Source organism: Sciurus carolinensis, chromosome 2 (genome assembly GCF_902686445.1).
Source record: "Sciurus carolinensis chromosome 2, mSciCar1.2, whole genome shotgun sequence".
Taxonomy (NCBI): domain Eukaryota; kingdom Metazoa; phylum Chordata; class Mammalia; order Rodentia; family Sciuridae; genus Sciurus; species Sciurus carolinensis.
Window position 1 is genome coordinate 159,864,915 of NC_062214.1, and position 23,748 is coordinate 159,888,662.

At 38.7% G+C, this 23,748-nt stretch overlaps 1 pseudogene; it reads left to right on the top strand.

Moving 5' to 3' along the window:
• The first annotated feature begins 6,888 nt into the window (after positions 1–6,888).
• On the top strand, positions 6,889–7,779 carry LOC124977221 (probable global transcription activator SNF2L2; annotated as a pseudogene).
• The last annotated feature ends 15,969 nt before the right edge of the window (positions 7,780–23,748 follow it).

A 23,748-nucleotide genomic window follows, 5' to 3' on the forward strand; every position in this document is an offset into this window, starting at 1 on the left:
CAAGTGTTTTTCCACTGAACTTCACCACTAGCCCTAAGTATAGTCAATATTTCTAAACCAATATGTTTCTTTTCCAGAGGTGAGTACTGGGAATTAAACTCAGGGCACCCAACCATGAGCCACATTCCCGGCCCTATTTTGTATTGTATTTAAAGACAGGGTCTCACTGAGTTGCTTAGCGCCTGGCATTTGCTGAGGCTGGCTTTGAACTGGCAATCCTTCTGCCTCAGCCTCCTGGGGTGCTGGGATTACAGGCATGCGCCACCATGCCCGGTTAAAACCAATATGTTTTTTAAACATTCCAAAAATACAAAAGTTCTTAGGAAAAGACTCCTGTAAACCTCTAAACCTGGAATGAAATATCCCTAACAGTGTCTGGACTACAAATCTCTACTTTTAGGTGATGGATAATTGTAGAAAGGCACAACTGAACCAGAAGGACTTCACAGGAATGAAGTGTGTATTCAGATAAGCCTTTAGCTATTGACTACTCATTATTTCAGATATTTTCCATACTCAGCCTCTAAGACGAATATAGTTTATTTGGAATTGTTTATTAACTGACATAGAGATAACAAAGGTTTCTTCATTTTTATATCAATAAGCAACTATTTCATAAAGCCAATAATGAAAATGTCCAGGCTTGAGTTTACCGTAGTACACTCAATTCTGACATCCACCCTCCCACCCTGAAGAAGACTTTTTGTTTAGCACCAGCTTTCATTTACATTTCACAAAATCTGGTATACATAAAGACACACCCCCCCCTCCAATAAAGAACCCTGAAAACAGACTCTTAGAGTTAGAAGGAAACTTACATTCAATGCTAAACCCAGTTTGACACTTCTCTCCTCAAACCACTGACTAGTCTCTACTCCCTTCCCTCACAGGGTGTGGTAGCTAGTCATCTGGGACTTTCACACAAGTCTGATCATTCCAGGGTTCTTTCTTCCACTGATGGGATACAGCTTTCACTTCTGCTGACTGGCAGCAGTGGGCAACAGGCCTGCCTCCTGGCATCAGAAAGAATAAACCCAACCTCTTCCACATGGCAGTCCTCATGTGCTTGAAGACAGCTGTCTGTCCTCCCAAAGTGCTCCCATCTCTTGCTTCTCTAAGGCTAAATAAGCATATTCAACTTCTGCTATTATCCTCACATGTCATGAGCACCAGGTCCTGGGCTCTGCTCCCATTGCTTGTTCAATGCTCTGTTGAAGGGAGCTGGCCAGAAGAACCCAGGATTCCAGTGGGGTCTGGGCAGTGCAGCGCAGGGTGAGCTGACTCCATCATTTCCCTTGTCCCACAGAACGTAGGGTCTATGGACAGACTGTGGCAGGTCCCTGCTGTGTCCCCAGTGTCCAGCACAGAGGCATCATTGGCAGTCATTTCTTTAGACACTTAACATTTGCAGATGTAGCCCAGACCCACCTCATTTGCTGGGAGCCACTTCCCGGGTGACTCACACTGAGGTTTCTGTCAACTAAAACCTGAGTTTTCCATACATGTCCTGCTGTTTTCCCTTTTCATACTCTGGATTTGTGCCATGGAGTTTTCTGGATCAAACAGTATCCATGCTAAGTTTACTTTAAATTTCACCTTTTACCTTCTCACATGCTCAGAAATGCAGAGAATGTCTCTCCCAAGAGGCATATTGGGAGGCTGGGGTACAAGGATAGATCAAAGTTTATTTTTTTTCCATATATCCTTTTGCATTTTTTAATTTTATATTAGATGAGTGTGGTGTCTAATTTTTAAGGTGACAAATTTCTATCTACACAACAGTCAAGGAGCATAATATATACATATATATATATATTTTTTTTTTTTTTTTTTTTTTTTTAAATAGATCTGCTCATCTTTATGGCCTAAGCTGTTTGGGATATTTGAGTTGATTTCCATGTTTTCAAAAATTTTTTTAATTTATTCCTCCACCCCACCAGGAGTCTTCTTAGACATTTTCCCCCTCAAGCTTTCCCTAATGACATCATAATTCCACAGATACACAGTATGTTTTTATATACTATATATGTTTTGCATTTGGTTCATACATTACAAGAGCACTAAAAAAAGAAGTCATATAAGCTTACTTTTTGTCAGTGCAGATTAAGAATGACTAAATTTTTTAATTAAAACTTGAGCTATTAAAGTTTTAAGTATTTCTGTTAAAAATCTTTTTTTAATTATTAAGTGGTTACATGTTATTAATATGTAAATTTGTAACACATAACTACATAATTGTAAGTAAATTTAAAATCCTTTAAACTGTTTCTTCAAGGAAAAGTAAAACCATTGAAAAAAATTAAATGAATTTCTTAAACATTATTATTAGAGACCTTTACTTTTAACTTTTGCTTAATATGAGAAAATAACTGTTCACTTATAAGCTTTTGGGTATTCATTCATATACTGTCAACATTTTAACTTTTCAGACATAGTTTGATGAATGGAATTACTTTTAAAAGTATGTAATAAAATAGAAAATAATTTTATTTAGTTTCCAAGTCCAAGTTAACACAAAGCATTAAGGACCAAACTCAAATACCCACAAGGCAGTCATTGGCAGCAAATGGGTATGTGCATTCCACCTGTGGAAATGAAGCCATCAATCAGAATAAAATCCTACAATTAATAAAACTGCAGTGTATTTGGGATCCCTAACTTGAAAAGAAACAGAGACTGGAGGTGTAGCTCTTTCCTAGACCATTAAAAAAAATCCACAGAGAGGAAGCACACCAACACAGCCAATTATGTGCTGTAGTCTGACCTGCTATGTATTAATTCAGCAACAGTGCTGCCTCACACATTGTACACAAGAAAAACAACCAGAGAAAAGAAACACCACAGAATAAGATTTCATCAGGTACTGTTGAGCTTTGGAGAGGCACAAAACACTGTACCATGGAATTTTTTTTTTTCAGTGCAAGAACCAATTTTTACCTCCACCCCTAAGCTATTTAGAAAACATAGTCTATCTTCTGAGCTACTATTTTACTTCCAAGCCAACTTCATTACATGTTTCAGGTCTTTTCATGCAGGAAACTCGGTTCAGGGAAACTTCACCTTTGGGCAGGTCATTTCTCTGAACATCAATTTCCCGAAGTAGAAAAACAAGAGTAGTGCCCAGTTTGTACCAGTTTTGTGAGGCCAAACATTATGCTTGCAAAGTGCTAAGCACACTGCCTACCTAGTACACACCATGTTCATGAACACACACACACACACACACACACACACACACACACACACACACATTATAGGATTGTCAAAAAGGAAGCAAAGTGAAGACAAAAGTGGGATAGGCAGAATGCCTCTGTGTCCCAAGAATGATCTCTTCCCAGGGACAATGCCAGTTCAGCTCTCTGTAGTGTTACACATTTATCCTAGTGGATAGGCAGGTGGGAGACTCCTTTACGTCAGATTTGATTCCACACTACAGAACAGTGAGAAGTGGAGGATAAATGACTTGAGGAAGATGCACTGAGACTCTTTACAAGCAGACTGACTGCCAGACAATGCAGGAGGATGCTCCTCATTTCTCCAAGTGTCCTGCCCTGACACTGCACTGGAATCCTAGCTGAGAAATGAGTTCTAAGGGCTACCTCCAATTCCAGTGTTCTGCATTTTGGCAACCCTTGGAGCAGTTTCTTAGGCTTGGAAGCAAATCATGGACATCTTGGACCAAGAGAGAGGACAAAGGAGTTGATCATCTACTTACCCTGGCTTCTCGCTTCTCCGCCTCGGCCCCTGGGAAAGGCACCGCCCTGAGATCCAGAAGCTCCATGCAATCAGGAGTGACCCATGAGGAACTCGGAGCCAGTGGAGACCTGGATGGGTTTCCACTGCTCACTAGCTGGGTCTCCCACTCAGGGTTGGTGGCCATGGAAGGTCCTCATCTGGTCGTCACCCCTGCCACATGGTCCACATCAGAGTTAGGTGGCCATCAGCACCCAGGAAACACGGCACACACAGAGCCAGCAGCCAACTCCAGCTCATCGCCTTTTGGTGCAGTTTTGCTAGCAGAAGACTGCCCTGGCCCCAAGCAATGCTTTACCTCTGAAGAACCTTAGCCCTAAATGACACTTTGCCTTCACCTCCTGGCTCCACCTAGGGAACAGGCGGGAAAGAGGAGTGGTCCTGGCCTGCCCCATGGGCACAGAGAGCTGAGGTGCCAGGTACTGTCCCCAAACTGGCCACTGGTCATTGGTACTCTTTGGCTTGCTTGTGCACCTAATGAAGGTGCAGTAGGAACAGAAGGCATGAATGACTTACTTGGCAATACTGCTGGGATAGTAGTCAATAGGATTTGTGATGATAAGAAAGAGTTTGGGTTTTGTTTTTGTTTTTGTTTTAATCATACACATTTTCCCCTTTTATTTCAGAGAAAGCATTCATTCTATTGTCATAATCTAGATAATTCACATATTTTACATTCTGTTCATGGTAGTGCCAAATGTTTTGGATTACCATTTTTTATTCATTGTAACTTTTAGATAGATTTTTAAAAATTCTTTTTAGTTATGATACAACACCAGGATATACCTTGACATAATCACAAAAACATGAAAGAAAAAAAAGTTCATTTTTTAAAAGATATTTTGAGGGCAAGTACTTTTCTTCCAATTCCAGTGATTCGGCCTTGGAAAGAAACACACATTCTAACCTTGAACCTACCCAGAACTTGTGATGAAAAACAACAAGTCTGTTTTAAAGGACATAAGAAATAGTTTATTCTGAGCCAAATACCAGTGACAATGGTCTGGGAACTGATTTAAGTTACCCAAATGATATGTTCCACTGTGAAAGAGGTTACATGAACTTTAATAGCCACAGGGGAAAGAAAGTCAGAAATCAATACATTTACCAATTACATTGGTGGGAACATCATATAGGCACCCTACACTGAGGTGGGAAAATCTCTTCTATGGGCTTTCTTACTACAGCATTCTTAGTTTTAGAATTGGTGGAGGCTGTGACACTGAAAGATGTACAATGGAATGTTCCCTGAGAGTGGGGCACATGGACTCAAGACAAACATCAAATAAATGAGTCTAAGAACTTGTGGGTACAGGTACAGAGATATTTTGAATTTATTTAGGGAAGTAGATACAAATTCAAGGGAGAATGCTGGCTATTTCAAGAGTGAGACACCTTCTGGGGTAAAGCAAGGAATATACATTCAAGGGAGAATGCAGGCCCTCTCCAGAGGGAGATTCAGTCACCCCTTTGTTTGGCATTTTAGTATTCATAAGGGGACCATAGGTAGGGGATGGACGAGATGTGGAGTTGGAAAAGTTATATGATTTCCTGCCTATTTCGTTATCACTTTTGGGCATTGTCTTCTGTTATTTTGTGGGAGCAAGAATACAGGGCAAAGGTGCTGGCTGGGTTGCCCACAAGTTGCTTTGTTGGTATTCCAAGGATTCATGGGTTCTTCTCTTTTGAGACTCAGTCTACTTCTTTTCTTTCTCTCTACCCCCAAATTCCTATCTCATTTCTCCCCCCCTCCCCAATTGAAATCTCTTATTTATAAGGGACAATGAAGGATGGGTGAGGACAAGTCTTCCAGAACTGCTTTAAACTGGTAAAGGGTGATTACCCTGCCTTTTGGGAGTGGTGAGTGAATTATAGTCCTTGAGCTGTTTGGCAGTAGAAGTGTTGCCTCTTCTGGGAACTCTCAGTGTGAAGGTGCAGGTGGAGACTGCCCAGTTGCTATGGTGAAGCCATGGTCAAAAGGAGGTTTTGTACCTGCCCTGGGATTATCAGTTCTTCACCAGCTGCCTGGGGTAGAGAATCATGGGTGCAAGCTGATAATTATAATTGGGATGTTAGTCTTGATCTTGGATCTGTGTGCTTTGAAGAATCTTTCTCACAAAATAAAAAAATTTTTTTAAATTTTAAAAAAACTTTGATGATAAAACCTATATACTAAACATGCTGAGCTAGCTCTGGATCATCCATCCCTCATCAGGGGACAAGATCCACTGGGCCCCAGCTTTTTCTGTCTTTGTTTGTGTGTTTGTCTTTTCTAATCTCCCCTCACCCCGTATCCAGTTTCCTGAATTAACAGCCTTGCATTAACAGTTTCCTGAATTAACAGGTTGCAGCACCTGCCTAGTCAAAGATCTCTCTGCCTGATCTGATGGGGACAAGAAGAGACCAGTCTCAGTTTTGGGGATGACTTGGAATACTTCCACTGCCATCACCTTAACCATGGAACTGTTTCAATCTGCAACATATGAATTTTCACTGACACAAAGTTGTTATTCTTTGACTCCACTGAGAAATTGTAAAGTTCCCACACTCCAAGGAAATAAGATGTGGTCAGAAATTATTTTAAACACAGTTTATAAATATAAGTGATAGTTTATTCACCATGAAATCTCTAGAAGCTTAGAATGCTTTTAACTAATCAGCAACTCACTTAAAAAAATACACTTCTAGGAGCCAATCAAGCAGGACAGTCTCTCACTTGTGAAAGTAAGTCACTTGTGGAAGCACAGGTTCACTGAACACCTACCATTCGCCAACAAATCAATCAGTCTCACTCTAGTAATCACTGTCCTTCAGCTGACATTCAGTCACCGAAACTTCACACTTCCCCAAAAGATTAATTAGGAGATTGTTCCTGATGAGCTCATCCCTACATAACTTATCAAAAAAATTCAACTTTGTTTTTTTCACTTATTGTCAGAGGCTGAATTATATCTGCCCCCTAACTCCCAGTATACATGTAAATAACTTAGTCACACACAGGAGAGATAAGATTTAAGGAAAAAGTGAAAAGCGTGATTCATAAGAATGAGTGCAGAGCCTGACCCTCCTGCAGAGGGGCTCCTTTGTGAATTTCCTTCTGCTGAGCGGCATTTTGTGAGCTTTTACTGGCTGCAGGCCATCGAAGACAGAAATTTGGAAGAAATGGAAGAGGAAGTACAGCTTAAGAAGAGAAAAAGACGAAGAAATGTGGAAAAAGATCCGGCAAAGGAAGATGTGGAAAAAGCTAAGAAGAGAAGAGGCCACCCTCCAGCTGAGAAACTATCACCAAACCCCCCCAAACTGACAAAGCAGATGAACGCCATCATCGATACTGTGATAAACTACAAAGATAGGTGTAACGTGGAGAAGGTGCCCAGTAATTCTCAGTTGGAAATAGAAGGAAACAGTTCAGGGCGACAGCTCAGTGAAGTCTTCTTTCAGATACCTTCCAGGAAAGAGTTACCAGAATACTATGAATTAATTAGGAAGCCCATGGATTTCAAAAAAATAAAGGAAAGAATCTGTAATCATAAGTACCAGAGCCTGGGAGACCTGGAGAAAGATGCCATGCTTCTCTCAGACCTTCAACTTGCAGGGATCCCATATCTATGAAGATTCTATCGTCTTACAGTCAATATTTAAGAGTGCTCGGCAGAAAATTGCCAAAGAGGAAGAAAGTGAGGAGGAAAGCAACGAAGAGGAGGAAGAGGAAGAGGAAGAGGAGGAAGAGTCCGAGTCCAAGGCAAAATCTGTTAAGGTGAAAATCAAGCTCAATAAAAAAGATGAGAAAGGCCAGGACAAAGGAAAGCGCAAGAAAAGGTCAAATCGAGGAAAAGCCAAACCCATAGTGAGTGATTTTGACAGCGACGGAGAACAGGATGAAAACGAGCAGTCAGAAGCAAGTGGGACTGATGACGAGTGATCCTATGGACCTTTTTCCATGGTAGAACGGAACACTTTCCTTCCCCTTCTTTCTCATTTCTACCCAGTGAGTTCATTGTCATTTGGGTACTGTGTTGTTTCTATGTCTTCATCAACATCTATAAACTAGCTTTAGGATAGTGCCCGACAAACATATGATATCATGGTGTAACATATTGTGACCAAATGGGCCTCAAAGATTCAAAGATTAAAACAAGCTTTTGGTGGAAAATACGTGGGTGGATAGTATATTTCTATGGGTGGGTCTAATTTGGTAACGATTTGATTGTGCCTGGTTTTATCACCTGTTCAGATGAGATTTTTGTCTTTTGTAGCACTGATAACCAGGAGTTATTTTATTTTTCATCAGGCAATTTTCAAGATTTTTATTTGTTCAGTATTGTTTTTTTTTTACACTGTGGTACGTATCAGCAACTTTAATAGGTGATAAATGTACAGTAGTTAGATTTCACCTGCATATACATTTTTCCATTTTATGCTCTATGATCTGAAAAACAAATGCTTTTTGAATTGTATAAGATTTATGTCTACTGTAAACATTGCTTAATTTTTTTTCTCTTGGTTTAAAAAGTTTTTGAAAACGCTATTGAATATTGCAATCTATATAGTGTACTGGATGGCTTCTTTTGTCCACCTGATCTCCTCTGTTACCAATGTGTATTGTCTCCTTCTCCCTAAAGTGTACTTAATCTTTGTTTTCTTTGCACAATGTCTTTGGTTGCAAGTCATAAGCCTGAGGCAAATAAAATTCCAGTAATTTTGAAGAATGTGGTGTTGGTGCTTTCCTAATAAAGAGATAATTTAGCAAAAAAAAAAAAAAAGAAAGAAAGAAAGAAAGAAAGAAAAAGAATGAGTGCAGAAGTAAGAGAAAAAGTAGTCCACCTCAAAACAATCTCTCATATTTGCACAATTCTTGGGTAAACTCATCCTCTGACATGTGGCAAAGTGAACAATCTGGACGGGACTGAGAATATATAAAAGAAGACAAGTTGGGTTGCTGTGGAGTTTTGCTGGGGCACACACAACAGGATGTGGTGTTTGTGCTCTGTCCACCATGCTCCTCCAGGGGCACCCTCCCCCGCCACCCACCACTCAGGCCAGCTCCATGCATGTTCCCTCAGTAGGAGTCCCCAGCAGGCAAGGAGTTGCCAGGAAAGCAAGGGACTGCCCCTTCTGAGATTTATGGGATCAGAAGCCCTCAACCTAAATGGCACAGTCTGAAACATGTCTCAGGCCCCTAGTGGTCTCCAACAGTAAAGGGAGGGAAGGATGACCCCTCACTTCTGCACCTCCCTGTAAGCAGAACTTAGGGCAACCAGGTTGGCAGTGTGCTGTCAGGGAGCAAAGCCTGCCTGTGCCTGTTCCTCTGCAGCAGCACAGGACATGCCACAGTCAGGGGAGGCTAATGGTGGTTCCCATCCTTGCCTAATGCTGGGTGCTCTGTGTTGGAGGCCCTTAAATGTATTATTTCATGTATGTAAATGTATTTGAAACACTGCTGCATCAAAGGAAATAATGTATCCTTAAGGGGTATCAGACTTGACAGTAGATGCAGGTGACATTGGGTCATCTTCCTTTGGGAGGGAATGTATGGATTGTGAGTGGGAGAATTGTATCTGATTTTCTTTCTCACTTGCTTTGCTTTTCCTTTTTTTCTCATTCAGCTGCACTTCAAAGGTGGCAAGAAGAAGGAGAGAGCATGTCAGTGGGTGCACATGTGACCGTGAACTGGTCAAAGACTCCTCAGCCCAAGTGGCAAGTTCAGGGATGGACATGTGACCCTGCTGACCACTCAGCATCCTCCAGGACCCACCTGCTAGTGTCGTTGGGAAGAGTTCCTCTTGCTTTGGGGAAATGTAGACTGGAGACCGTTTGTGACCAAACACTGACCCCATGGAAGAGGCACATCTGAAATGGGGAGGGAAGGAGGGCAGCATGCAAAGGAAAGCCACAACAGAGACAAGAGGCAGATGGTGACAAGGACGTCACCACTGTTACACTGTTTCTGAGCCTTCTCCCCCTCCTATGGCCCATGCTGCTTTCTCCCTGTGATACATGTGCTAATAAATTCTTTCTCTTTGGGGCTCAACTGCTTTGAATTGTATTTCGTCACTAGTAAACCAGAGACCTACATGATATAGTCCTTTTTACTTTTATGTTACAGACTTCAAAATTCCATATTTGACATTATAATTTTAATCTTAATTATAATTATAATTTTACTTGTATGTTATTTTTTTCTCTCTTTCATCCCAGATCATGTGTTCCTCTCACTAGAAAATGCAAACACCAAGACATTAATTTAGTCTTAGTTATAATTGCAATTTACTTTTGTTATTTTTTTTTCCTCTCTGCATCATAAATCTTTGATTCTATCTACATTTGAATCACCATTAAAACTTTTATAATATGCTCCTTATTGAAAAAGAAACAATTTTTTAATCACAAATTCCCCTCTAGCTCTTGGTCCATTTTTCACTGCTCTTTTGAAAATCAGAGTTGAAAAGATGGCTGCGTGCTCTATGTCCACCTCATCTACTTCATTTGCTCTTCATTTGCTCTTCTCACTACTCCCCATGTATAGGATGCTCCGCCTTTTCATTATTGTGTTTTTTTTATCTTTTGCAGTACTGAGGATTGAAAACAGGAGAGTTTTTTGAGCTACATCTCCAAGCCTTTCCTAAAATTTTTATTTTGAAACAAGGTTTCTGTTGTCCAGGGTGGCCTTGGACTTGTGCTCTTCCTGCCTCTCAGTCTCCATTGCTAGCTCCCTTTTCTCCTCCTAACCTTTGAATGTTGGAGGACAATCAGGGCAGTCCTTGACCTCCTCTCTGGCCCCTCTGTTTCTTTGCATGTTCTTGGTTTCTCTTTTGTATCCCTTCTATACTCTGATGAGACTCATGTGTTTGTTTCTGGTACTGATTTCTCCATAGATATTTTAGCTAACTTTTACATAACTGTGACCACAACACTCAAAAAGAAGAACTTAGAGTAATAAAAGCTTATTGGGGGCTGGGGAGATAGCTCAGTTGGTAAAGTGCTTGCTTTGCAAGCACAGGGTCCTGGGTTCAATCCCCAGCACCGCAAAAAAAAAAAAAAAAAGTGAAAAGCTTATTAATAGCAGCTCACAGTTTCAAAGATCTCAGTCCATAGATGACCTACTCCATTGTTCTAGGCATGAAGCAGCACATCATGGCAGAAGGGCCTCTACCTGTGTGAGCAGGATTCCCACATGGTCTCTTCTCAAAGGAATTTTCTCTTCTGTGCTCTGGATCCTGTAGTGGATATGGTCTTACGAGTTCTTTAGATACCTATGAGTCATTTTTCCTATTGTCTCTGTGCAAAGAAATTTGCAAATGTTTCAGGCTATAATTTCTTCAATAAGCCCATTTTCCTTTGTGCCAGCTTAATGTGCACTTTTCTATCCAAACCAAAAGTTTTTAAAATATCTTAACTCTGCTTTCTGCTCCTGAATTTGACAGTAAACTGAGTTAAAAGCTGTCTTTAGGGCTAGGGATGTAGTTCAGTGGTAGAGCACTTGCCTAGCACATGTGAAGCTTGCTTAGCACTAGGTTCGATCCTCAGCACCACATAAAAATAAATAAATAAAATAAAGATATTGTGTCCATCTACAACTAAATAAAATAAAACAAAATTAAAAAGTTGACTACAGTATCCATTCCACTGACCAGATGCTATGAAATTTTCTTCATCAGATTAATTATTTCATTTTCATTAAATTCAACCTCACACAAAGTCTCAGGTCACAAGCAAAGTGTAGACAACTTCCCTGTTAGAACGTAAAATGAAAGGCTTATAGTTCAATTTCCAATAAAGTCCTCCCTATTCACTGAATACTCATAAGACCAGTCTTTACTGTCTGCAGTCCTATCAGCATTCTGGTCTTCTGAGTTCCAACCAGAATCACCCATTAAGTGCTACTGACAATATTCTAATTCTTTTCCAGCTTGCATCTCTAAAGCTTTTTTTTTTGGTACTGAGTATTGAACCCCAGGGTGCTTACCACTGAGACACATACCCAGGTCTTTTATTTTGTATTTTGAGACAGGGTCTTGCTAAGTTGCTGAACATGCAGTTCTCCTGTCTCAGCCTTCCAAGCAGCTGGGATTACAGGACTGTGCCACCACACTTGGTACATCTCTAAACTTTAAAAAAATTCCTATTGTAAAGCAGCTGCAAAGGTTTCTAAACCCCATGGTCAGGTTAGTTACAACAAGAACATCAGTTCTCAAGTAACGATTTCTGTTTTAGCAATGTTTTTTATTGTTGTGAACAAAGTTCATGACAGGAAAACTTAGAGAAGGAAAAATTTGTTTGGGGCTCACCACTTCAGAAGTCTCAGTTCATAGACAGCCCACAGACAGTCCATAGACAGGACAGAAGAATATGAAGGAAGAAAACTACTCCACTTATGGTAAGGTACAGAAGCAAAGTCAGAGTAAGGGAAGAAGCTACAGGGAAGATGCACATGCAGGGCACAACCCACCTCCTCCAGCTATGCCCCTACATGCCTGCAGTTACACCTATTCAGTCCATTCAGACTAAGATGGACTGATTATGTGACAGTTCTCATAACAGAATCATTTTGCCTCTGAACATTACTGAATTACCAGGAGTTTTGGGGGGACATCTGTATCCAAACTATAATGTTGGACTAACAAATGTACAACCTATCCAGTTGTCTGTCACTCACCTCAAACTTAAAATGTCCTAACAGAACCCATGACTTCTATTCCTGATGCTTTTCTCCCCATAATGCTTCTCCCATCTCAATTAGTGATGCCATAACTCTGTAAGGCCAAAACCTCAGAATCGTCCCCAGCGGGATGAGGAGTAAAAATTTTCCTCTGTCTTTGGAATTGGTGACTAGAATCCAGTTCTGAGGAGAAAATACAGTACACACTTTGTGTTCTAAAAGGGTCCAAACACCTCATTAGGCTTCTTTGTAGCCAAAGAATCTGTTTTGCCACTCCAAAATGTAATCCCAACAAATTCCTTTCTCCTCTCCCAATGTGTCTACAAGGAAATTATGAGAAAGCTATAGAAATCAGACAGGTTTTCCCCTCTTCCCCCTAAAAAAGAAGTAGGCTTCCTCACCAGATGAGGGATGAGGTGGCACAGGAGGAGAACTTGGCTGTTCATCTGTTGTCAGTCCACGGCTTAGGCACCAAACTTGAGCAAGAAAAAGAGAAAATGAAGTGAGATGGCAGAGTAGACAGAGACAACCCTGGGGCTGCAGGAACCACCTGCACTGGGTATGATGAATCCAGAATTCAAGGGCCAAGTGATGGGGTATCAAGACTAAAGACACCAGAGAAGGGAAACAGAAAATTTTTGAAAGCCAACAGAAGCAATCATTCACTTTTCCATTGAGACTTTCCTTCTGTTTCTTCTTTTTTCACCTTCTCGCTTACACTTCTACCATCTTTGAATCGAAATATTTTTCATGCATAAATTTATTGAGGAATGGGATGTCTGATAGTATATGATAGTTTTGTTGTATATTCCTATATTTTTACTTTTTTTTCTTAAATCAGTATATATTTTTTCTCTCACCTACCTGTCTCCCTAGATTCTCTTTCTCACTTCTCTCATACTAACAGCCAACCTCTATTAATTCCTCTCTCACTTTTACTATAAATTTTTACCTCTATCTTCTCTCCCTCTCCCTCATAAACATCACATCTTACACTACTTTCATTCCCTCATTGTCCATCATATGAAATGGTAAACCCTTTTAGCAAACTTACTGTTTATATTGTAGACAATAATTGATCACTTCATTTATGTTTATTGTGACAAAACTTTGAACACCTAATAGGAGCCATTTGGTTTAAGGTGACATATCATTTGCACTGGGTGCTGTTAATATTGGTCTCCCCCTTAAAAGGTGAGGTACTGGAAGCCTTCAGGGACACTGTAAGACTACAGGGTAGAATCTGTACTGCCTCAGCTTCATACCGCTAGATGAGGAGACACACAAACAACATGAAAAAATACAGGGAAGAAAGCACCTCAAACCAACCAAGATGGTCCAACAATAGAATCCATAGATTACACATTAGAAGAAATGTCAGAGAAGGAGTTTAGAAAATATTTAGTTAAATTGATCCTCAAAATAAAGGATGGTATTGGAGAAAAAATACCACTTCAAAAGATCACTTCAATAAAGAGGCAGAGATTATAAAAGGAATCAAGCAGAAATCCTCAAGATGAAGGAAACAACAAATCAAATTAAAAATTCAATGGAAAGTATCACCAACAGACTAGACCACTTGGAAGACAGAACCTCAGACAATGAAGACAAAATATATACACTTGAAAATAAAGTCAACCACACAGAGAAGGTGGTAAGAAACCATGAACAGAACTTCCAAGAAACATGGGACAACATGAATAGACCAAATTAAAGATCTATCAGAATAGACAAAAAGTCATGGAGATACAAAACAAAGGAATATACAATCTTTTCAATGACATAATGTCAGAAAACTTCCCAAATCTAAAGAATGAAATGGAAAATCAACTACAAGAAACTTATAGGTCCCAAAACACATACAAAATTACAGCAAACCCACACCAAGGCACATTATAATGAGAATGATTAACATACAAAATGAAGATAGAATTTTAAAAGCTCTGAGAGAAAAACTCAAATTACATATGGGGGAAACCAATTCAGATCTCATCTGATTTCTCAACCCAGACCCTCAACACCAGTAGGTCCTGGAACAACATATTTCAAGCTCTGAAAGAAAATGGATGCCAACTAAAAATTTTATATCCAGCAAAATTAAGCTTCAGATTTGAAGATGAAATAAAAACTTCCATGATAAACAAAAGTTAAAAGAATTCACAACTAGAAAGCCTGCACTACAGAACATTCTCAGCAAAATATTCCATGAGGAAGAAATTTTAAAAAGCAATGAAAACGAGCAAAGAAGAAATTAAGTCAAGTTAAAAAACAATAATAAACCCAAATAACTGGGAATACAAATCATATCACAATAATACCCTGAATGTTAATGGCATAAACTCATCAATCAAGAGACATAGACTGACAGATTGGATTAGATAAAAAGACCCAACAATATGCTGTCTTTAACAAACTCACGTCATAGGAAAAGACATCCACACACTGAAGGTGAAAGGCTGGCAAAAAAACATATCACTCACATGAACTGTGTGAACAAGCAGGTGTTTCCATCCTCATCTCAGATAAAGTGAATTCCAAACCATAGTTAGTCAGAAGGGATAAAGAAGAACATTTCATATTGCTTAAAGGAACGACTCATACACCAACAAGACATAACAATCATAAATATATATATCCCAAACAATGGAGCATCTACATACATCAAACAAACCCTTCTAAATTTCAAGAATAAAATAGACCACAACACAATAATACTGGATGACTTTAACACACCTCTCTCACCACTGGATTGCTCTTCCAAACAAAAACTAAATAAAGAAACTATAGAATTAAATAATACAATCAATTATTTAGGTTTAATGAACATATATAGAGTATTTCATCTATCATAGAGCAAATACACTTTCTCCTCAGCAGCATATGGATTCCTCTCTAAAATAGACCATAGGTCATGCCACAAGGCAACTCTCAAGCAAATACAAAAAAATATAAATACTACTCTGCAATTATATCAGATCATAAAGAAATGAAACTAGAAATCAATGATAAAATAAAAAATAGAAGCTACTCCAACACCCGGAGACTAAATAGTATGCTATTGAATTGATAAAAGAAGAAATCAAGGAGGAAATTAAAAAATACTTAGAGGTAAATGAGAACACCCATACAACATATCAAAATCTCTGGGATACTATAAAGGCAGTGCTAAGAGGAAAGTTCATTGCATTGAGCTCATACATTAATATAACAAAAAGTCAACAAATACATGACCTAACATTACATCTCAAAGTCCTAGAAAAAGAAGAACAAATCAACACCAAAGTCAGCAGAAGATAGGAAATAATTAAAGTCAGAGCTGAAATCAATGAAATTGAAACAAAAGAAACAATTCAAAAAATTGACAAAACATAAAGTTGGTTATTTGAAAAAATAAATAAAATTGATAAACACTTAGCCACCATAATGAAGAGAAAGAAAGAGAAAACTCAAATTAGTAATATTCATGATGAAAAAGGAAATGTGATGGGCACTACTGAAATACAAAAGATAATCAGAAACTATTTTGAGAATTTAGAGCTCAATAAAATAGAAAATCTTGAAGACATTGAAAAGTTTTTAGAGACATATGCCCTACCGAATTGAATCAGGAGGGCATACACGATTTAAACAAATTGATTTCAAGCAATGAAAAAGAAATGCCATCAAAAGTCTACCAATCAAGAAAAGCCAAGGATCAGATCAATTCTCAGTTGAGTTCTATAAGACCTTCAAAGAAGAATTAACACCAAAATTTCTCAAATTATTCCATGAAATAGAAAAGAAGGAAACCCTTCCAAACTCAGTCTATGAAGAATGAGAATCACTCTGACACCAAAACCAAAGAAAGATGCATCAAGGAAAGAAAACTTCAGACCAATATCCCTGATGAACACAGATGTTGAGGTTAAAAATTCTCAATAAAATACAGGCAAATCACATACAAAAACATATTTAAAAGTTGGTGCACCATGATCAAGTGGGGTTCATCCCAGGGATATAAGGTTGGTTCAACATATGGAAATCAACAAACATAATTCATCGTATCAATAGACTTAAAGACAAGAATCATATGATCATCTCAGTAGATGCAGAAAAAGCATTTGACAACATATAGCACCCCTTCATGTTGAAAACACTAGAAAAACTAGGGATAGTAAGAAAATACCTCAACACTGTAAAAGTTATCAATACTAAACCCAAGGCCAACATCATTCTAAATGCAGAAAAACTGAAAGCATTCCCTCTAAGAACTGGAACAAGACAGGGATGCCCTCTTTCACTACTTTTATTCAACATCATCCTTGAAACTCTAGTCAGAACAATTAGATATAAGAAATAAATTAAAGGGATATGAATAGGAAAAGAAGAACTCAAACTATCACTATTTGCTGATGATATGTTTCTGTATTTAGAATATTCAAAATATTCTACCAGAAAACTTCTAGAACTCATAAATGAATTCAGTGAAGTACAGGATATAAAATCAACACCCATAAATCATATTCATCCTATATATCAGTGATGAATCCACTGTAAGAGAAATTAGGAAAACTACCCCATTTACAATGCCTCAAAAAAAAAATAAAATAAAATATTTGAGAATCAATCTAACAAAGGAGGTGAAAGATCTCTAAAATGAAAACTACTACAGAACACTAAAGAAAGAAATTGAAGAAAACTTTGGAAGCTGGAAAGTTCTCCCATGCTCTTGGATTGACAGAATTAACATTGTCAAAAGCATTATATAGATTAACACAATTCCTATTAAAATCCAAATGACTTCCTTCATAGAAATAGAAAAAGCAATCATGAAATTCATTTGGAAAAAATAAGAGAACCAGAATAGCCAAAGCAATCCTTAGAAGGAAAAGTGAAGCAGGAGACATCACAATACCAGACCTCAAACTACACTACAGAGTTATAGTAACAAAAAACAGCATGGTATTGGCACCAAAACAGACATGTAGACCAATGATACAGAATAAAAGACACGGAGACAAGCCCGCACAAATTCAGTTTTCTCATACTAAACAAAGGTGCTAAAAACATTCACTGGAGAAAAGATAGCCTATTCAACAAAAGTTGCTTGGAAAAATGGAAATCCACAAGTAACAAAACAAAATAAAACCTCTATCTTTCACCCTGCATGTAACTCAACTCAAAGTGGTTCAAAGATTTAGGCACTACAACAGATACCCTGTGCCTACTAGAAGAAAAAGTAGGCCCAAATCTTCACCACGTCAGCCTAGGGTCTGACTTCTGAACAAGACTCCTAATGTGCAAGAAGTAAAATCAATAATCAATAAATGGGATGGATTCAAACAAAAAAGCTTCTTCTCAGCAAAAGAAACAATCAATAATGTGAAGAGAAAGTCCACAGAGTGGGAGAAAATCTTTACCACATGCACCTCAGATAAAGCATTAATCTCTAGGATATATAAAGAAAAAAAATCCAAAAAACAAATAACCCAATCAATAAATGAGCTAAGAAACTGAACAGACACTTCCAAGAAGAAGAAACACAATCAAGCAACAAATAAATTAAAAAATGTTCAACATCTCTAGTAATTAGAGAAATGCAAATTAAAATTACTCTAAGATTTCATCTCACTCCAGTCAGAATGGCAATTATCAAGAATACAAGCAACAATAGGTGTTGGTAAGGATGTGAGGAAAAAGACACACTCACACATTGTTGGTGGGATTGCAAATTGGTGCAGCCATTATGGAAAGTAGTATGGAGATTCCTCAAAAAACTTGGAATAGAATCACCATATGACCCAGCTATCCCACTCCTCAGTTTATACCCAAAGAATTTAAAAATCAGCATATTACGTGATGCAGTCACATCAATGTCTATAGCAGCTCAATTCACAATAGCTAGATTGTGGAACCAACCTAGATAACCTTCAATAGATGAATGGATAAAGAAACTATGGTATATATACACAATGGAATATTACTCAGCCATAAAAAAGAATAAAACTATGGCATTTGCAGGTAAATGGATAGAACTGGAGAATATCATGCTAAGTGAAATAAGCCAATCCCAAAAAAAAACCAAAGGCCATATGTTTTCTCTGATAGGTGGATTCTGATACATAATGCAGGGGTGGGGGGCCAGGGATAGGGTGTAAGTGAAGAATGGAGTAATGTTGGATTGTGTAGAGGGAAATAAGGGGAGGAAAGAGGATGGGGGTAAGGAAAGATGGTGGAATGTGACAAATATCATTACCCTGAGTACGTGTAAGATTACATGAATTGTGTAACTCTACATTGTGTATATCCAGAGAAATGAAAAGTTGTACCCTATTTGTGTACAATGAATCAAAATGCATTCTGCTGTCATGAATAATTAAATAGAACAAACAATAAAAAATAAATAAATAAATGGAAAACCAAGAAAACAAGCAACAATAAATGTTGGTGAGGATGTGGGGAAAAAGGTACATTCATACATTGCTGATGGGATTGCAAATCGGTGCAACCTATGGAAAGCAAAATGGAGATTTCTCTGAAAACTTGGGATAGAACCACCATTTGACTCAGCTATCCCACTCCTTGGTTTATACCCAAAGGACGTAAAATCAGCATAGTACAGTGAAGCAGCCACATCAATGTTTATAGCAGCTCAACTCACAATAGTTAAACTATGGAACCAACCTAGGTGCCTTTCAACAGATGAATGGATAAAGAAAATGTGTTATATATACACAATGGAATATTACTCAGCCTTAAAGAAGAATGGAATGATGGCATTTGCTGGTAAATGGATGGAGCTGGAAAATATCATGCTAAGTGAAATAAGTCAATCCCAAAGAATCGAAGCCTGAATGATTTCTCTGATATGTGGATGCTAATTCGCAATAAGGGGGTGGGGGCTAGGGAAAAAATAGAGTTACTTTAGATTAGGTGGAGGAGAGTGAAGGGATAGTAGGAAGGATAGTAGAATGAATCAGACATTATTACCCTATGTGCATATATGACTACATGACTGGTGTGAATCTACATCAGGTACAACTAGAAGAACGAGAAATTATACTCCATTTATGTATGATGTGTCACAGTGCATTCTACCGTTATGTATAACTAATTAAAACACACTTTAAAAATTAAAAAAAGGGCTGGAGAGTGGCTCAATGGTTAACTGCACTGAGTTCAATACCCAGTACCCAGTACCAAAAAAAAAAAAGTATTGAAAATAATTAATGTTGGACTGTTGAAACCCTTTTGCTTTGATTGCAGAGAGTAAAGAGGCAGCTGGGTTTCCCTTCTGCAAGTGTCTTCTTTACTCTGGTCCCCAAGTAAACATACCTTATAGTTTCGATATGAGGTGCCCCCTAAAAGCTCCTGTGTTAGTGCAGAAGGTGGAATGCTTAAATTGTGAGAGTCATATCCTACTCTGTGAACTAATTCATTTGAATTTGTAATTTGTATGGATTACTGAGTGTTAATAGGCAGAAAGAGCTGTCACTGGAGGAAGTGGGTCCCATGGGGTGTGCCTTGGGGACTTTTATTTGTCCCTGGTTCATCCAGCCCTCTCTCTGCTTCCCGCCCGCCATGCAGTGATCAGCTTTCCTCTGACCCACCATTGCACCATGATGTCTGCCTCATCTCCAATCCACAGTCAAGGACTCAACCACACATCCACTGAGACCTCTGAAACCCTGAGTCCAAAATAAGCTTTTCCTCCTCAATGTTACTCTCAGGTATTTTGGTCACAGTGATGAAGCGATGTATCCTAGCTCCCACGCGATACCTTTGAAGATGGCTTACATCAGAAGTAAGCAATAGTGTTAACTTAGTCAAAACCTATATTCCTACCACAAGAAACCAGAAGAACAGTGAAATAAACCCAAAATAAGCAAAGGAATGAAAACAGGAAAGAGCAGAAATCAATGAAATTGAAAAAAGAGAAAATCACAGGAGTAGGAAATTAGTTCTTAGAACAAAATCAATAAGCCTGTAGAAGGCTTATTGATAAAAAGAAGAAACAAATCACCAAAGCTAGAAATGAAATGAACAATATCACTATAAATCAGGCAATGATTGGAAAGATAATAAATACTAGAAACTAGAAACTACTTTGGGCTCACAAACTAGACAAATCAGAAAAAATAATCCAGTTCTTGAAAGTCACAATCTACACCCAACTGAGATGATATAGACAACCTGAGAATCCTGCAAGCATTACCAAAATTTAATTCATAAAGTCAAATCTACTGAAAAAAGAAATTTCCAGACCCAGATCCTTCATTTTGCAGAAAATGAAAGCAAATCTGTATGACTGAAGAGCCCATCACTGATAGCCTGATTGGGGTGTATGGGGAAAGGTTCACAGGGAATCTTTTGGGACTGATGGACATATTAGTCCCCTTGATGATGGTTAGTTTCACAAATGTAACCACCTGTCAAATCTTTCCAAGGTGTACACTTTAAATATGTGTAGTTTATTAAACCTCGGTGCATCAATTAAACCTTGGTAAAGGTATTAAAAATAATTCAATAATGTCTGTTAAATCTGCCTTTGAGTAATTGTGACTGTGGTTTCATGTGACTTCCTGGAGCAGTTAGTCACCACTTACCAGTCGTCACGTGACCAAACTCCAACTGTGCCTCTCTATCAATATTGGTCCAATGAACCATTTTCTACATATTTCCAAGAGGCATTAGAGATAATGTTTGGGGGTTGGATGTGCCCGTCAGGGGTAGTGCACTTGCCAAGCGTGTATATGGCCCTAGTCCCATCCCTAGCCATGCTAAAAACAGAAAATGATTGGGAAATCTCTCAAGTCAGTACAGAACGAACGCTTCCCAAACAGTACGTGAACACTTGGTTTTACCAAGTGTCACTTGACTGTCCGACAGAATGACTTTGATATGAAGTTATCTTGGTCTGATGATGAAAGAGCCTAAGGAAGAAAGCGGGTGTGCTGTATATTTTCTATGGTATTTTTCTAATTATTATGATATCATAATATATTAGGAATAATAATTTCTAATATCTCATTCCATAGAAAACACCACAGAGATGAACTTCCAAAGATCATTTAATTTTCGAACGCTTCCTCTACCTGCATTGGCTGAATAACTGAACAAACCAGTGAGAGAACTTTCCACTTCCTCTCCATCCCACTCAGCCCGTGAGTTTTCATTCACGATGTGCTAGGGGCAAGGCTGCTTGCCTCTCATTCTCTCAACAAGCTCTAACAGCAGCAGGCAGGATGCCAGGTGCCCACTGGGCGTTCAGTGAGAGCCAAAACAAACCTGAAGTTTCTCTTCATCTGCCTCAATCTCCTTCTTTCAAGACTCAGGACAAGTCATGGCTTCCACACAAAGGGCTTCCACATTATCCTATTTATTTATCATACCACATGATGAATGCATTATTTTATTCTATTCTAAAATTCTTCCACTCGGGTTTTACCCTAGGGGTGGCATGGTCAATAAGTCACACCTCCCACTTTCATCTCAGGCCATGCCACACCTCCCTTGCCCACTACATTTTATCCCCATCGAGCACCCCCATTCCCCTCGGCCTTCTCAGCGGCCATCATGATGCCACTGTAATTCTGGGTGCTATCTTTTCACTCCATACTTTCTTGCAAAACGAGCCCTGTGTTCTACGGACATACATCCCAGAGCACGTGGACAGTGTGTGCTCAAGTTCACGTGTGTGCATTGATTCCATTGTTTCTACCTGCTCTGTGTCCTGGTGTACCATCGCCACATCTCGCCGTTCTCCTCTCACAGGGATAGTCCTGGAAGACCACCACTGTGCTCAACACCTAGCCTGCAGTTATCTTATGTATATTCCTTTGTCTTCAGCTCAACTGTGAACTGCTAGACCATGCGTTTCTTCTGTTACTCCTATCAATGGGTACTATGGCCTATACACGTTTTCTGCTGCAAGACTTTAATGTTAAAAGCAAAAGTAATTACAATATTATAATGATAATTATAATAGTGGTAATGAGTTGCCAGTAGAATCTACCTGAGTTTAATCCTGATTTTACCCCTTACTACCTTGTGACCTTGGAAAGTTATACCCCCTTTCTTTGTGCATCTCTTTTTTCATCTACAAGGGATAGAAAATACCCCTACCTTAGCGTCTCTTTGGAAGAATAAATGAGTTAGCTAATACTATGCACCCCAGTATAGCAAATGGCATATTACAGGTGTTTAACAGAACATGGCTGCTGTGAGTCCTACTTATTGCTTCAAAGTACGGTCATTTGTACCTCTCCATGTTTCTAGGCAAGTAAAAGCCTCTTGGAGGTAGGATCATTCAAAACACTTCTTTATATCTGCTCATTATTCAGCACTCTGCTTTGTGTGAAATATTCCATACAGTTATGTTGTTGTGCTTAGGATGTCTTTGTTCCACCCAGCATTCATGTAATCTCCAATGTAATAGTAGTAAGTGACTGTAGTAGGTGACTAAGTCATGAAAGTGGATATGTGTCCCCCACAAAAGAAAAGGTTCGATGAAGGAACCTGCTCCTTTAGCCTTTCCCACCCTTCACCATGGAAAAACACAGTGTCCCTCGACTCTGCAGAAAACACAGCAACTAGTCACCAACTTGGAGGCAGACATCAGCCCTTCCGGATAACAATCTTTCTGGTAACTCAATACCAGACTTCCCAGCATCCAGAACTGCAAGAAACAAGTTTCTGTTGTTTATGAATTATCCAGTTTGTGATACGTTACTATAGAAGAACGGATGGACAAAGACACTGTGTGAATGATTAACTCTTTGGTTCGATTTCTGTTAACCTAGATTTTAAACATATATGCCTAAGTGTTTTTAGGTGTTCTTTTATTCAAGAATGTAATATGTGTCAATACCATTTTGCAAGACTCATGGCTATCATTTATTTTTTACTTTTTTTTTTTTTTTTTTTTTTGGTGAAAAGAGTGATATCCAGAAGCAAAATCACAAATTAGCCTTCAATTTATCTTCTGAGCATAAGCAAATTGTTTTTATGTGTTCCACTTATATTAGAGAATGGCTTGAAAACTTCAAGCATTCTTTTCACTTATGTTTTGTCTTGCAAACATCCTATAAAAGAGGGACAGCAACATGAATCAGTCCCTCTTCCTATGTACCTAAGACGTGCCCGCATGTGTGTGTGTGTGTGTGTGTGTGTGTGTGTGTGTGTGTGTCTGGTGCTTGGGATGAAACCCAGAACTTTTTGTGCAGTAGGTAAATATTCTATCCCTGAGTTTCCACCCAGCATTTTTTTTTGTATTCATATTTGTTTGGATCGAATCTTCTGTTTGCAGAAACTATCTCATTATGACTCATTGATAAAAATTCTTAGAAACCTTGGGT